Raw genomic sequence first — 6,000 nt, forward strand, 5'->3', positions numbered from 1 at the left:
AAACTAAAGAAATGTTAAAAAATTGTTTAATTAACATATTTTTGATTTGAAAAAATGTGTTTTTAAACAGCTCTAACAGTGAGATCAGTCCCTTTATTTCTTTATTGCAGCCAGCCACAAGGGGGCGATAGAGATATTTTAGCTGAATATTTATGTGACTGTCATGTTGTCCATCACTGGGTTTGATGCTAATATATAATATTTGGAGTTGTTTTAATACCTGTAGGGAGTTTCTAAAAAAAAGATACCTGAAATGCCACAATATTTTTTCCTTTGCACATGTTCTGAATTTGCGAATGTTCCGGGGGCCGGATGAGTAGCTGTGGGGGGCCTGATGCGGCCCCAAGCCCGCCAGTTGCTCATCACTGGCCTAGGGCACCATCCAGGTGGATAGCCACGAGCCCCTGGTCGTGCTGTGGCTACGAAAACCTCTGGCGGTCTCAGGGCGTAATACCAGTTGTAAAAAAACTTGGCATAAAAGATACCATCGAGCTTGACCTTGGTTACCCTTGACACACGCATGCCAATATTATAGCTGCACCCATTTCCCCTCCAGCCACCGGCTGTGGCACATCAGACCTGTGATGTATCCTTTTTGCCCTCCATGCCTAAAACTTTTAATACAATACTTTCCTGTTAGCAAGAACAACTCCTACGGTAGCTTATAAAACCTCTTGTGAGTTTATAAAGCCTTTCCGTGAGTTAGCAAAACTTTATGTTAAGCACAATAAATTTTCTTGTGAGCACAGAAAAGTTCCTTATGAGCCTCCACTTCAATTTTTAATTGCATTATTTGGACCATCTTTGAGATATGGATGGAACGAGCCAATGCATGAATGTATAGACAGAAGGCTTGATCTGTATCAATATGCAAATTAAAGATGGAGTATTAATTATACATGATACACCAGAAACTTTTCATTTTGGTTGGTTATTGGTTGGTCCCTTTACTTTCAGTCCATGTCCCTTGACTCCATACATCTGTCTTTTAATAGGTGTATAATCTGTTAAGGTCCACATAGACTTTTTAAGCTGCATTTCCCCAGCAGGAACTTTTCCCCAGAAAGTTTTTGTGGAACTCTTTGCCATTAAACCACAGGGACTAGGCTTTAATGCACCACAAAGGGCTTAAGATTGTGCTTGGAAACTTCCTCGATCTTCAGGTGGTATTTTCAATGGTACAGGCCCTTGTGCCACACATTTCTGATTGGTTAAGAAGAGGCATAGCTTTACACAAGTCAACTTATTGTCTCGTCAAAAGTCTTTACACTGTGGTGCGAACCCAGACAACAAAGGGCTTTAGGATCCCATAACAGCTGTAGGATCCCTTAAGCCCCTTCAAAAACAGACTGATCTGACTGACATAAATAGGAAAATCTTTTGCATAGCTGATGCATTCAGATCACAAACGGCTCAAACATACAGATATGTGTGGGATTATACAGATAAACATAATGGAATTGCTGCAGCACAGGCCATATTTCCTGTAATTAAAAAGATTATTTGAGGCTTGTATTGCTGTAGGAGCAAATGTCTTTATAAGACTTTGGGCACTTTGGTATTATTTTGGAAATTCATGGTAGAGTTGATGGCTTGGTTAATGAAGGATAGTGCTTTGTGTATAAGCAATAAGTGATGACAAAATCAGATCAGAAGTGTACCCATGAGTTTATTGGCTTGAAGACTTATGTTTACGAGTTTTTGCTTTGGGAGTCTGTGTGGAAAAAACAAGACATTTTTACCATTTTAGCAGTCTGAAGAGGAGAAATTGAAGACATGAGTTAAGAAACTAATTTAGTCTCCTGCTTTATTTGGGCCTATGGGAAATGTTCCTAGATAATAAAACAGACCATTGAAAGACACAGAGCGAGGCAGGAAATGGGATTCTTCTCTAAAGGGCTAATTATAAGCAATCAACTCAATTCTTTGTGACAAATCTGGCCTCCATGGTCATGCAGTCATGGTTTTAAGAGGCGTGTGCTGATAAAAAAGAGATGTTGTATGTACAAGAATGCAAAATAGAGAGACTGCACTTGGCACAAAGCATTTCAGCAGTTTGTCTTTCTGCTGGTTGCGTTTTTTATCATTATCATCCATTAAGTCAATGCCCTTGAAGACATCACAAGAAGCAATTACTTATCTAAAGTGTCAGGATGGCGTGATCATTTGTCAATTCCTTCCAGAACCAAAACATACAAAAAACAAAACAAAACAAAACAAAACATAATAGTGCATTCACTTTTACTATTATGTGCAACATTTCTAATTCTGTATGCTGTATATCATCATGTGCAATATTAAACTTGCACTATCTTGTATATTAAGTCTGACTCTTTATGCTCTAAACATTTTTTTTCCTGAAATACAAGCTCTTATTCATTAACACGCGCAATCAATCGGATTGTTTAATAATGTGTTATCATGTGCAACATTTCTAATTCATTATGCCATATGTTACTATGTGCAGTATAACTCACATCATATTGTGGGATAAATCTGATTCTTCATCCTTTTAGATACCATCTTAAATATAACGTCTTACTTGCTGTCACATGAAATAGTACTGATTGGTTATATTGATTGATGACATGCGTAATATTGCATTCACTTTTGCTATCATGTGCAATATTTCTGACTGATAATTCTTACCATTACCATGCCCAATGTTACCGTCACTTTCATGTGCAATATAATGGACCAACAACCCCTTAAACACACTGATATGTTGCACACTTACAAGAATGTGTAATATAACTGATCTGTAATATTAATTCATATCATGTGCGACATTTCTTTTAAATTATTTTGTTTGATAAAAAACATTATACTGCATTCACTTTGTCTATCATGTGCAACATTTCTGGTTGATAATTGTTTATATTACCATGTGTAATGTAACTCTTACTTTCAACTGCAATACTACTCATCCATGACCTCTTTCAATAAAATATTTAATATTTCACTCTCAAAATAATGTGTAGTATAACTGATCATTAATGTTTATTCATAACTGATTCATTATTGTTCGATAAAATGTGCAATATTGCATTAACTTTTGCTATCATGTGCAATATTTCTGACTGATAATTCTTACCATTTCCACGCCCAATGTTAGTCTCACCTTCATGTACAATACTACTGACCTGTAACCCATTAAATATAATTTAAAATGTTTCACACTTACCAAAATGTGTAATATAACTGATCTGTAATTTTTATTCATATCATGTGCAATATTACTGAATAATTCTTTTGTTTGATCAAATCCACAAAATTGCATTCACTTTTACTATCATGTGCAACATTTCTGGTTGATTATTATTCATATTACCATGTGTAATGTAACTCTTTCAACTGCAATACTACTCATCCATAACCTTTCAATACAGTATGAAATATTTCACTCTTAATATAATGTGTAATATAACTGATCTTTAATATGTATTTGTATCATGTGCAATATAACTGATTCATTATATTGTTTGATAACGTGTGCAATATTTCATTCTCTTTTACTATCATGTGCAATATTTCTCTTCTTTTTTGTTTTTTAAAAAAAATAGGATTATTTGGACATTTTTTGCCTTTATTTGATAGAGGAGGACAGTAGATAGAGTCGGAAACAGGGACTAGAGCGGGGGAGAGACATGTGGTAAAGGGCCTCAGGCCGGATTTCGAACCCAGGCCATCCATGACATGTGGCGCGCCTTAACTACTTGGCCACCTGCTCCCAATGTGCAATATTTTTGACTGATAATTCATACTTTTACAATGCCTAATGTTACTGTCACTTTCATGTGCAATATAATGGACCAGCAACCCTTAAATACAATTTGAAATGTTTCACACTTACCAAAATGTGTTATATAACTGATGTGTTATATTTGTTTATATCATGTGCAATGTAACTGATTCATTATGTTGTTTAATAACATGCAATACTACTCATCCATAACCTCTTTCAGAGCAATATGAAATATTTCACTTGTAATATAATGTGTAATATAACTGTTTTTTTAATATATATTCATATCATGTGCAATATAACAGATTGATGATGTTGTTTGATAACGTGCAATATTGCATTCACTTTTGCTATCAACATTTACATTTTTTTAACTTCCTTATGCTATATATTACCATGTGCAATGCAACCGTGCCTTCATGTTTAATACTAATGACTCAAAACCCCTTTTCATACAATTTTTAAAAATTCCCACTTATACAAATGTGTAATTGTGTAATTACTGATCTGCAATGTTAGTTTAGTTCATTTGCAGTATTTCTGATTATGTTACTGATAACATGAGCAAAATTGATTACACTTTTACTATCATGTGCAACATTTCCCATTTGTTATGCTTCATATTACCATGTGCAATGTAGCACTTGCTTTCATATGCAATATTACTCATCCATAACCCTTTCAATACAATTTAAAATATTTCACACTTACCATAATATGTTGTGTAACCATGTGAATATGCAATACTGTTTCACTTTCACTACCATGTGCGACATTTCTGATTTATTATGCTTTGTATTTCCATGCACAAAATGCCTTTACATAATGCCTTATGTTCATTGTAATGTGCAACACTGCAGATCTTAATGCTTTTATTTTTATGTGCAATATTGTTTAGCATCTACTATCATGCGGAATGCTACTGAAACCTGTTTTGTTGACCTTAAAATCCAGCCTGAATCTAATTTGTAAACCATCACCTAACAATCTCACCTGACTTTCTACTTTTTTGCTGCCATAATGAGTTTAGTCTTTCATAAAGCAATGCTATATTATGGTACTTGCTGGAAGGATTGGCACAACAGTGTTGTTTTTCAATTTTGGAGGCTAATTTGATTTTTAAATTTCTGGCAGCTATTCTTCTTTACTTTTGTTTTGGAAACGAAAAAAGTTCACAAAACAAGTATAGAAACAAACTCTATGGAGCTTCAGGGCCTCGATTTTACACCTGTTTCTGTTTGCAGATCTCTCCAACTGACCTAGCCAGTAACCAGCCAAACATAGCAAGCCAAACATAGCAAGCCAAATGTTGACTTTCAAAAGCCATTCTCCATCCTCTCCCTCCTGCCATGCTTTGAGTGCAGCCAGTTGCATCTCCAGAGGGTTTCTGCACCTTGTACCGACAGGCTGCATGACCTGAGACCGGTCATTGTTGATGAAGGATGACACAGAGATGTTTCTGCCTCTGGCGTAACAGCCTGCAGGAGGAAAGGAGCGTGTCGCTACAGGGCAAAGCTTTGAGGCTACCTGTCTGGGCCAAACCTCAACCCACCTTTACCTCCTTTACTCTAACTGATCTGCATGCATTTAAATAATATACTACTTCTACCTCATTATCTCCTGCTCCTTTCCCCTGCTGTCTTTTCCATAAGAATGCCAGCATTTTTTTCAGAGCAGGTCTCATGGCGGATTCTTTCTCACTCTCCGTCTCTCTACACCTCATGCCAGCTGAATCAATAATAAATGATCTGCGAGGCTTGGCTGTGACAGACTCTCTGCATCCTCCCTCTCAGGATTATTGCGAAGAATCAGACAAAGCTCCAGGACCTGATAGGAAGCAGCAGAGGGGACACAGAAAAGTCATGCTTGCTGTTCCGAACTACAGAACATTATCTCCAAGTTTTCACACAGGATGTATGCATCGGCGGCCTTCATCAGTCCACTTGTCGCTCCTCGATGCAGCACATGTATCAGGGCGTGCAGCAGGAGGACAGCTCCATCTGAAGCACCACGGGGGGTTATTGCTCTGAGGGGCCTGCTGTGTGCTCGATCCCCTCAAAAAACCTGCATCCAAGACTTCCTGTGTTCACATGCTGTTTTGAACATGAGTCTAATTCCTCTTCTCTCCCTCCCTTTTTTTTGTTGTTGTTGTGGGAGCCGCCCTGCTGAAGTGTCTGGGAGCGGCACACGGAGGGGGTGATGATCAGCTGCAGATCCTGTGTGACTCTTTACATCTATTATGCAGCCATCACAGA

This window comes from Cheilinus undulatus, linkage group 21 (genome assembly GCF_018320785.1).
Source record: "Cheilinus undulatus linkage group 21, ASM1832078v1, whole genome shotgun sequence".
In the NCBI taxonomy this organism is placed as follows: Eukaryota; Metazoa; Chordata; class Actinopteri; order Labriformes; family Labridae; genus Cheilinus; species Cheilinus undulatus.